Genomic DNA, 12,371 nt, shown 5'->3' with positions numbered 1-12,371 from the left:
TCGCACTCATTTTGAATGTTCAGATAATTGTTGACAGCTGCTTTGCTCGCACGTGTTTCGGCTCGTCTTCGATTTTTACCTAATCAAAAAGATGGATCAAAGAACCTGTATCAAATTTTGTGTGAAAAACCAAATTAAGTGCGCGGATGCATTCCGAATGGTGACTGTGTCATACGGAGAAGCTACTTTGAACCAAAGCAACGTTTATCGGTAGTACAAAATGGTCTCAGAAGGCCGAGAAGCTGTGAACTACAAAAAGCGTGCCGAACGCCCAAGCACTTCAACAACAGACGAAAAAATTGATGAAGTGAAGCAAATGGTATTGGCCAATCGACGAATCACCATTAGAGAAGTTGCTGAGGACCTAGACATATCGATTGGCTCGTGCCATTCGATTTTTTTCAATGATTTAGGCATGAGACGGGTCGCCGCAAAATCGTACCAAAACCGCTCAATTTCCAACCAAAAGCAGCATTGCATTAACATTGCTAATGAGATGTTGGACTCTGTTCGCGACGACCCAAATTTGCTTCAGATGGTCATAACTGGTGACGAATCGTGGGTTTATGGTTATGACGTGGAGCCCAAAGCTCAGTCATCTCAATGGAAGCTGCCACATGAACCAAGTCCGAAAAAAGCGCGCCAAGTTCGGTCGAATGTAAGAGTTTTGCTTACCGCGCGAAAAACAACGCGCTAATGATGCCACAGACACCGTATTCCCCAGATCTGATTCCCTATGACTTTTTCTTGTTCTCGAAACTGAAGAGGCCCATGAAAGTACGACGCTACGATTGACGAGATAAAGACGGCATCGAAGGAGGAGCTGAACAAGATAAAATAAAAAATAGTTTAAAAAAACTAAAAAACACGCTTTTATTGCTAATCGAACTAAAAAGTAGAAAATAAATTTTAATGACAAAGCGACCTATAATGAAGTAATAGCAAATCGAACGATCAGTCATAGTCAACTACTTCAGAACAGAATTATAACAAAAATTAAGATTATTCCACAAGACGGTTACACAACGAAAACAAAATAGAAATGATATTCTCACGAATCGAAAAACTTAATGATAAGTTTAAGATAAAATGTAGTTATTCTAATAACCAATTAATATTAGATCTGCTTCAGCATGTTTAAGTCATCAAATATCTGCATTGTACATGTACATAACTTCCCTTTTCCTTGTTTTTTTGTTTTTTCATAAGGGTTTTATAGTAGTTTTTTCCCCTTAATTTAATTTATATATATTGTTCAACATTATCTTATGGAAAAAGTATATTTAAGAATTAAGGTAGCGTACACCATATTTTGCAAATTAGGTTTAGCCAAAAAAAAAAAAAATTATATTGAACGTTTTTTTTTTTACTACTTGATAAATAAATAAAATAAAATTAAAAGAAATAATTTTTGAAGAAACACAAAATTCGCGATACTTTTTGAACACACCTCGTATTATAAAAACGAAGTAAATATGGAACATACATGTACTTTAAGCAAACTTTTAATATATAGGTATATATAATTGGCGCGTACACCCTTTTAGTCCAGCTCCCCCTCCTATTTTTATGGCGTGCGTCTTGATGTTGTTCCACAAGCCTACAGTTTTAAGCCGTCTCCGAACGGCAAATATTTTTTCATAGCAGAAATACCCTCGGGGATTTGCCATTTTTTCTTCATTTAAGTGTTTCATGGAGATTCGAACCTACGTCTTCCGAATGGTAGTCAAGCACCAACCCTATTTGCTGTTGGCTTGTTAAACTGGCTTCAACTTACAGAATAAAAATACGAGAACTGAATGTAATTTAATTATAATTAATAAATTTAATGGAATTTAATATGAAATCAGCTACCAATGTTCTAGAGAGCGGAATAAAAATTTGTATAACTCTTCCCGAGCGGCGTAGAGTCCGGTTCACTTGATGAGAGGCAATCTTTATGGAATAAAAGGGTTATCAAACCAACCGTATTGGATATAGTAATCCAAGGTTTTCTGATAATTCAAGTGAAGACTATACTTTGCTCGAAAATAAACATCCAACAAAATATTATTCTATTTGCACTCATTTTGTAGCTTACAATTTTCAATTACAACGCGCCATGCTACGATATTGCTCCCCATACCTCGGCTGTGAAGTCGACTCAAGTACCTTATATTAAATCATGGAAATAGTAATTGTATCCATCCGACCCATCTAGATTGATCTTCGTTTCATCATTAAATACTATTATTCTCCATTTTCTCTTTATTTGTAACCTAACTGCAAGCCATGAGGTCCCTTGCAAAATCAAAATGGCGTTATTTGCGAAATGTATTCTTTATGCTTCAGAAGTGGCGCTTTTAGATGGACTTGCTGGCTGAAACATTTGCCATTTCTTTAATTTTTGCTATTGAAAGGGTGGAATTTGATGCAATCCTACATATTGTGTACGTTTCCTTCGTGTTAAGGCTCTGCCTTTGTAGTTCTTATCGCAAGAGGCACCTTGTTTCACGTGGACTTTGAGCAATCTTTTTGGCCTTTTGGCGATTCGAAAGTCCCTCTGAGGTCAAAATATCGATTTGTCGTTTTTCGCGATACGTAAAGTCTTTCTACTTTCCCATTTTATTATAATTAAGAAGTTTCCGACCAAACACAATGAATGGTTAAAGAAAGGAACACTTTTCACACCTTTAATATGCAATTGATATGGCCAAACTGGGTGCCTCTATTCAAGTGAACCAATAAATTAACCACAGAATTACAACAGCTGAAGTTTTACTGCTGCTAAATACCGTTAAATGGGATAATATTGAATTATCATAAAATCTTGGATTACTAGATCAAATACGGTTGCTTTGATATCCATTTTATTCCATAAAAATGATTGCCTCTCATCAAGTGAACTATACTGTATGTATGTATAAATGGCCGACTCTTCTTTTATGCTGTGAAAAAAAATCATGGCGATAGCTTTTAACCAAACTTATTAGATTAGACGTAATAAATTGAAAATTTGTAAACCGTTTTTATCGAAATTTTGGATTTTTTATTACGACCCAAAAAATAAATATTCCGAGTTGTTGAAACCCCATTGGTTCGCAATATCTGGCGAATGTCAAGATCATCACATCAAGCTACTCGACTTTTTGATATATGTACTTCTATTCAAAAATGCAAAATGGCTTTTGCGGCAAGAAAATAACCAAGTTAGGTGTCAGAAGCGCAACGATAAACTAAAATTTGTCGTACGTTGCAGGTCAGGGTCCAAGAAGGGGAGATATCTAGGTCGTTAGGGTAAGTAAAACCAGCGATTTTGTTTATTGCTTATACCTATGTATATAACATGTGTTTATTTATATTTATTTTTCCTATTATATTTTCCATATTTTTTATTTTTCAGGTTTTTCTCTACCTTTCAGATTTTTCTCTCAGGTTTTCCTTTTATCTTCTTTTTCAGGCAGCACCTGAGCCTAGATTTTTAAACCACTACAATTTTCACTTAATCACGATGGATTGAAAGTAGTGTTTTAAAAATCAGGTTAATGGCATTGACTTATCGAAGTCGTGTAAGAAATTGTCTTTAACTAAAGAGTCAATTTCTCAATTCGTGTTTAAGCAAAAAAAATTATTATTATATAAATTATTTTATTTATCTCAAAAAATAATAAAAGAAAATAAAAAATATTACCATACATTTTTTCCTTGATATGTAATAATAAATTAATAATAAAAATCTTAAAACAGCTGGTGTTATTAACAACTTGTCATCACTAATTATAAATTCGGTAAAGATGATGAGGATACATTGGTTTTATTTTAAATTCTCCAAGCATATCAAAGTAATAATCCTCATAGAGAAATTATTCAGGCACACAAATATATTACAAATATGTGAATTCATATACTTACATATGCGGCCGCGTGCACTTGCCACAGAAAAAATATTACAACTCGCAAAAAATGTCCAAGGTGATAGGCACAGCATTGTGCTGAAGGTACTGAAGGCTGAAAGTATGTACAGTAACATCCAAATAAGTCGCACTCCTCTTTCAGTGTAAGTTTCTAACTTTCCGATTTTATACATATGTTTTTGTGCACTTTTTATCAATTAGAGAACTACATACGTAAAGTAATATACTAATTAATTATTTACCTATTATAAGAGATCATAATATAATGGCTTCGAGATTTTCTGTAGTATTGAAATGTTCGGCACAGAACTTTTTTATAAGCTACTTGTTGTTGTTTTCTGGAACTTACGTCCGCTTACACGCGCACTTGACATACAGCAGCTGCGACTTTCCAACATTTAGAAAAACATAAAAGGGTTTTCAATGAGAGGGGTTATTTTGATATTCAAAGAAAAATGGTATTTTTTAATATAAATTATCGGAAGTTTATTCCATTATAAAGACGAAGGTATGCCGTTAATAGTGGAAAATAACACCAGGCTAATGACCACCACGACCACGCTTACAGGACAATATCCTTTTCATGAAATTTTCCATAACCGAATTGCAAAGTGGCTGCCCTATGTCATCGATAGCCTCACGAATTCCATCTTTGAGGTCTTGAATCGACACTGGGCTGTTGGCGTAGACCTTCTCTTTCACGTGGCTCCAAAAAAAAAAATCACAAGGTGTTAAATCACAAGACCTCGGTGGCCAATTGTCATCACCTCTTCGAGAGATGTCACGGTCCGGAAACTTTTCCCGTACAAGATCAATGGTTCCGTTGCTTGTGTGGCACGTAGCACCGTCTTGTTGAAAATAAACGGTGTCCAGATCAATAGCATCCAATTCCGGCCATAAAAATCGTTAATCATCTCTCGATAGCGGAATCCATTCACCTGTAACACCTGTTATTGGAAAACCCTTTACATACGTCAAGTAATATACTAATTAATCATTTACCTATTATCGGAAAACATAAAATAATGGCTTCAGCGGAAGAGTCAACCAAAGGCCGGTTGACTTACAAACTCATACCGAACCTTGAAGGGTGGATGAATAGGAAGCATGGCGATATTGACTACTACCTAACTCAGATACTCACCGGACACGGCTGCTTCCTTGAATATCTACACCGTTTCCAGCTGACCGACAGCCCTCAAAATTTGTCCAGGATATGTGCTCGACCATGACTAAATGGGACGCCGCAAAAACGTTCGCGGCTACAGTCGTGACGAGGCTCAACTGCTTTGACTGGGAAAGGAAAGCCCAGAAACGACAGCAGCAGTTGCTACTGCAGCAACAACAGCGGCAGCAGCAGTAGAAGCAGAAAGATAGACTAAGTATTTAATACTATTAAGATATTAAATTAATTAGGTAGCAAGACCAGCTAGATTATTTCTTATGAATGTACTTAATCCAGCTAAGTCATAATTCGACAGTTCTTAGGAGAAAAGGAAGGAAAAAAAAATAGAAAACAACCTTATAAATATAAAGCCTATTCGTTGATTACAAAATTTTTGGTACCTCTGCTAGCAGGTGAACAGTGGAGATAAACTGTTTTAGGCAAACCGACGGCAGACACAGACGCTTGAGCCAAACATTCACAACAGTACCGAACTGAAGAAAAGACAAAAGTTTGTGAGTATCGGACTATTGCATATTCTCCGATGTTTCACTCCCCCCAAAACCGCTTTCGAAGCCAGTGGGAGAAGTGAATACTATCGATGGCGTGAAATCTCTATACGCTCACAGGAGCGGAACGTGGACGTAGGAACCTGTTGTGTCAATAGACATAAATACGGATCCACCTTGAAGAAATGCTAACGCAGTTCCAGGGTGGAAATCAGCCGAGGAGGAGGAATGTTATAGTGTTAGTGGGAGCATGCCCCACATACCATTGGTGTGACGACACCTTTGATGATGTTTCAGACATTTTGATTTACACCTCCTGAAAAAAAGGGATAGGTTTTGCTCAATTTTGTGTTCTCTACGGACTGCGGTAAGGGACTACGATACGTCGGTCAGTGTGCGCACTATTATATGAGTTTTTTTGCACATGTTAGGAATTTGTTTGCATATGTTTGTCTATTTGCTGCTGAACTTTTTATACACATGTAGATATGCATATGAGCTGTGTTATGAGGAAGGTCAAGATTTTTTTCTGTCCACATATGTAAATATGGATGGTAGATGTTATATAATTTAATAATAATTTAAAGAGTTCAACATATTGTTGAATACTAAGCCTTGATGTAAATGAATGGTTCACAAGGTTAATTTTTTATGTGGATATTTTGAAATAATTTTGATAATACACTTAATATCAATACAATTTAGTTAATTAGATACTTAAAATTTCACATTCATGCATGCATATACTTAGAATTAATTTATTCATCTCACAAGAAATAATCCATTTGCGCATGCAAAATGCCGACGGCACATAAGTATGAAAGAAAAATGTACAAGTCTGCTGTTATTTTATTTTGCCTAACACCAAATCATAACAGTTTACATTTCAATGCAAACGCTATATTTAATTCTGTTGACTATGCTCCGCTATGTTAACTTTACCAAATCCGTGGTAAAATAGTACACATTTCTTAGCCGTGTTTTGTTGGTATTTGACATTTAACCTGCTCATTCGCTCCTGAACCTTCTCTAAAGGGTCCGGCACTCGAGAAGGCTCCGGTACCAATTAAAAAGTTCATACATTTAGTTAAGAAAACTATTGTACTTTTATTCAATTCAAAGTAAAAAATGTCTGAAAATAATACTAAATTAAGAATCAGTTTACTTTTCCCAATATAACCACCTTTTACCTTGACTATGACCTTGACACGGTCCAGAAACGAATCGCAAGCTGACCGAATGTGACTTTTAGATATTTTGGCCCACTTGCGGACACTGGCAGAATACTTTCCCGATAATATTTCGCATTCACCTTGACGCCAGGCTCGATGAGAATGATTGGAGAGCGCCCATCTGCGATTGCAATGGCGCAAACCATTACCTGTGGCGGGTGCTGCCTCTTGCTGTCCAATCGATGACTCAAATTCTTGTATGAACGGTCGGTCAAATAAACTCTATCGTTTTGAGGGTTTACGAATTGCTCAATTTAGAAAATTTTCTCGTCAGAAAACACAATGTTCGGAATTGACCGCATTTGGCCAAGCGAAGCAACTCTATCGCTCTCTCAAGTCTGACTTGTTGTTGCTTTGGTGTGAGATCGTGCGCCTTTTGGATTTTGTAAGGCTTGACTTTGAGATCATTTTTCCGTATGCGGCGGATGCTACGGTTATTTCGCTCAAGTCACTTCTTCACTTTTTAAACCATTTCACGTGACGTTGCAGTCTTTTCATGACCACCTCCATGACGTTCCGCGATGCTACTAGTATCATTGTAACGAGTAATGGTGCAATAAACAAAAACTTTATTTACTTTAAGGTACTCGAGCCCACGAGCAATTGCTGGTTGTGATTTTCCAGCCAAGTATAATGCAATCACGCTCTTACGTTTCAAATCCATTACTGTTTTTCTTTTTTCGCGTTTACTCTCGGCAAAATGCTTCCACGCGCTTGTAAACATTCCTCTGAATTGTCATTTAGCCAACTAACTGACAGGTGATGCCCATGCATCATCTACGGGGCGGTCTGAATTTGGTTACACTTCGAAAGCCGGACCCTGTATGTACTATATTTACTTTCTCTGATTTCAATGCAGACGCTATATTTAATTATGTTGACTACGTTCAGCTATGCTAACTCTCGTATGTTAACTTTTCCCCAGTCGTGTTGAAATAATAAAAATTTATTAGCCGCCATTTGTTAGCATTTAACATTTAACGTGCTCATTCGTTCCTGAGCCTTCTATAAACTTACATTCTCGGTAATTATGATAACTGTCGATACCAGGAATGCCTATTTAGCAATGTGTGTAAGTTGCAACCCTTCTGTGCAGAAATATCTATGAACATACATACATATGTACAATGTACAATATGTGCAAAGCACCTAAAATTATAGGCCACCACTCTTCGGCTACGTCCATAAGTAATTGGCTGGACAAAGAACGTAATCAACGAGTGTAAACTTAGACATTGTAACAAGAAAATTAACAAGAATGCATTCACAATTAATTATAAAAGGAACGGTTGTATGACAGTATGACCCCTGGTTATGTCCTACAGCGCAGTGCTGGTGCGCAAAAGGTGTTTTAATGGTCTTTCGCAGCAGTTACGCTTCATTAGGCGCCACGAAGGCATCAATTGCGTCGGCGTAGGCTATATTAATGTTAGCATATATATAGTATGTACTTCCTTACTACATACATACATATACATAAACACGGAAAACTAATATTGTACCCATTGTCTGACCATTTGTAGCTCTTTGGATGGCAAAATATAACAGATGAAGTTATTTTAAAAAATACCTGAAGGTTTGTTCATTTCAGGCAAATTAGCTACTTACTTGTGAACATGCATTTGTGAACTGCATCAAACTTAAATACATATTCAGGAGTACCCCTTGGTTTAAATGAGTTTCACGTTCCTTTATTTCACAGCTAAGAAATTATTTTGTGAGCCATCTGTTAATTGTCCAAACCTATGAATCATATGGAAATGTATATAGTCTGTGACAGAAAAAAGGAACCGCGGTTATTCATGAAATATATAAGGTACATATTTAAAATTTTTTTTACGTGAAGTATGTACAAAACTACGAGTCGCAATTACTCAATAAACCGTGTTGTCTTCATTGTTGTCGAGTATAGCCTGGCATCTTCTTCATGCTTTGAACCAGCTTTTCTGCGTAGCTCGCCGACAAACAGGACTAGATTTTGCGAAGTTGATGCACGAGTTGCTTTAAATCATGGACTGGGCCTTCCGGCAAGATGCATTTTCATAATTTGCCCACACATTTTCAATGGGGTTGGAGTCTGGGGACTGGGAAAGCCAGTTCAATACTGTGACGCCATTTTCCTGTTTTCTTGTTTTTCAAAGTGTTTTTCTGAGAGCAGTGGTTTTGATGATATGGGGCGGTAGGATATGTTCGCCTCCTTCAGTCGACATTCGATGGTGTTGATACTCACATCTTTTCCCTTTTTAGCAAGAACTGATCGTGCTTGGCGTAGTCACAAAGAAGGGTCCCGCTTAAAAAGTTGAACGATCACTTTATCCTGCTTTTTTGTCATCACTCGCTTCAAGCCGCGCTCGGAAAAGTCATCAACATTTTTGTAAACCTTACACCACTGAATTCACATCACAACAAACTTTTTTGATTTTTTAATCACTTTGGCGACGTAAGATAATTTCGGCCCTTTCGAGTGCGTGCATAAAAATAGCGCCTCAAAACGCTTTCCGACTTCTCACTCATTTTTGTTTGGTAGCGTTTACGGCAAAGTTTCGAACGACACTAACCTGAGTTAGCACTGGCGTCGTATATTATTACAAGTACAGTATAATTTATTGTAATATAGTATAATTTGTTTTCGCGCTAGTTAAACGGTGTAGTCTTATACTTGATATTTGTGCCAATTTGATTAAGTTTTTATCTTGCCTAATTAATATTGCTCTTACCGCGACGATAGTTGACTGCCTGATAGCTCGATGGGCAATTTCGATTTTACCAAATTCTAATTGGTTCGCCAATTGTTGATTTTTTGTATAGAAAATTTATAGTTGAATTTTTTGCCGGCTTTGATGTAATTTTTTGTGTTTAAATATGTGCAATGTTATCAAAAAGCGGCTACAAATTTATTTTTGTCCAAAACACATTTCTTTAAATAGGTAAACTCTAGAATATAATGTCTCCCCGTCGCAACAAAAAAAACATTTTGCTCTGCTATTATTTCAGAGAAGCAATTATAGTATGTACGTAATTGCGTATTTGGCCGAATTCCTCCTCCGAATGGCAGATATTTTTATGAGCATAAATACGCTCGAGGGTTTGCCATTGCCTGCCGAGGGGCGACAGTTATTAGGAAAAACTTTTTATGATTTTGGTGTTCAATGAACGGAGACTCGAACCTACGCACTTTCGAATGGATGTCTCGCACCAACAATTCGGCTACGGCGGTAAAAGATTACTTAATATATATCAAACAAAATTCACGCTCGAACATCTTATAATAAAGTTTTAAATAACGCCTCTACTACGCCTCTCTACTCTTAAAAATCCAGTTCTGCAAATTTAAAAATTTGCTTTTTTAAAGCTTTGTTAGTTGATTCGATTCGATTTTTAATAGCAATCGTGTTTTTGATGGACGAGATCTCATAAAATATAGTCGCTTTGGTCAGCGGTGTTCAAACCATGTAAGCCATCAAAAAATTCTCGGGCGCTTTTCCTATCGTTCAAGTTCATTAACTCTGGTTAATAAATATATCTCATCATTTACTAATTAGCGGATGTAATACAATAAACAAGTACCTGTTAATACATCAAGTGCTTCAATTCATATTAGTAAAATTACAGTAACTACTATAATTCAAAACAGAAGTATAGAAAGAATATTTTCCAACACAAATACGGATGAAGTTATCTGTAAGTATAAATAATTATATAATCTATTTATGTATATATTTTTTTTTTGTTTTTCTTTTTTTTTACATTGCGACTAGTTACAAAGAAAAAATTTTATTAACTAACGAGCAATTTGTTTAGAATTTAGAAAATAAGGTATATACAACAGTTAACGCTAAGGTGTGGTTAGTACATTAAGTCTTTGGGCTTTCTGCGTTTCAGTCTTCTTCTCCAATTAGCTGGATTAGCGAGAATAGTGGCCTCCGTATTGACGTGGTTTTTTAACCTTTCATCATGGGCTTTTGCTATCTTTTTTATCGTGTCTACCACCGAGTCAATATTTAGGTCGCGTTCAAGATCGGAGCTTCGGATATACCACGGAGCACCGACTGCACATTTAATAATTTTGTTTTGGAGCCTTTGTATAGATTGAATGTTACTTTGGCTGGAGCAACCCCATAACTGTGCGCCGTAGGACCATATAGGCTTCAGAATTTGTTTGTATACAATCATTTTATTATTGGTGGATAGTGCTGATTCCTTTCCCATAAGCCAATACATATTTCTGTATTTTAATTCCATTTCTTCTTTCTTTTTCTTTACATGGGCTTTCCATCTTAGCTTGGCGTCTAGAGTCATGCCCAGATACTTTGCAGTATTTGAGTATGGAACCTGTCTACCATTTAAATATATTGGAACATATTTGATTTTGTTTTGGGTGAAATTTATATGCACAGATTTGCTTTCATTTAATTTAATATGCCATTTATTGGTCCAGTCATATATTTCATTTATGGCTAATTGTAATTGTGATGTCGATGTGTTTTCCGTGTTTCCTATCGAAAGAATAGCTGTATCGTCGGCAAAAGTAGCTGTTACGCAGTTTGAATTGCATGGCAGATCGCATGTAAAGAGCAAATACAATAAAGGGCCAAGTACGCTTCCCTGGGGAACCCCTGCTTTGATTGGTTTGAGACATGAATATGAATCTTCTTGTTTTACTCTGAAGTAACGGTCGGATAAATACGAATGTAGGATGGTGGAGTACTGCTTGGGTAGCAACGCATTTATTTTCTTCTGTAGCCCATAGTGGCATACTTTGTCGAACGCCTTGGATATATCAAGGAATACCGCAGAGCAGGTTTTTCTTTCTTCAAAAGCATTTTCTATTATTCGCACTATCCTATGTACTTGATCGATAGTCGAATGCTTCGTGCGGAATCCAAATTGGTGCGTCGGTATAATTTTTTTGTTTTCTATTATTATGTTGATCCTTTTGATTAACAATTTTTCCACCATTTTCGATAGTATTGGAAGAAGGGAGATAGGCCTGTATGATGTTACATCTATTTATATAAAGAAATAATGTGTAAGTAATTATATGTATATAAATATATAGCCGAATTGGTTGGTGCATGCATACCATTCGGTAGTGCGCGGGTTCGAAACTCCGGGCATAAAACACCATATAATAGAAAACGTTTTTTTCTAAAAGCGGCTTCCCCTCGGTAGGCAATAGCGAACCTTGTACTTGTTCCATGAAAAAAATTCTTCATAAGAAATCATCTGACATTCGTAGGTGGCATAAGACTGTAGATCTCTCCATTTGATGAACAACATCAAAACCCATACCACCAATTATAGGAGGGGCTTATACACATATCATATTAGAAATTTATAGTATTATTGCATTATTATATTATTATTCTACCTATTGTAAAATGTATTATTTTCATTAAAAGGAGCCCTATGGTGTACGTGCTTCAGTAAATATGAGCGCGCTACTTCAACAATCGGTAACGCGCTGTCAGTTGCCCACAATATTCGAAATGTACTGAGTTTTTTGACATAAAATCTTAACAGCGCGATCGCCCTGCTTGGCATTCAAATCAACCTGAACATACTTAATCCT

This window comes from Anastrepha obliqua, chromosome 5 (assembly GCF_027943255.1).
Source record: "Anastrepha obliqua isolate idAnaObli1 chromosome 5, idAnaObli1_1.0, whole genome shotgun sequence".
NCBI lineage: Eukaryota > Metazoa > Arthropoda > Insecta > Diptera > Tephritidae > Anastrepha > Anastrepha obliqua.
This window is presented reverse-complemented; position numbering follows the sequence as displayed.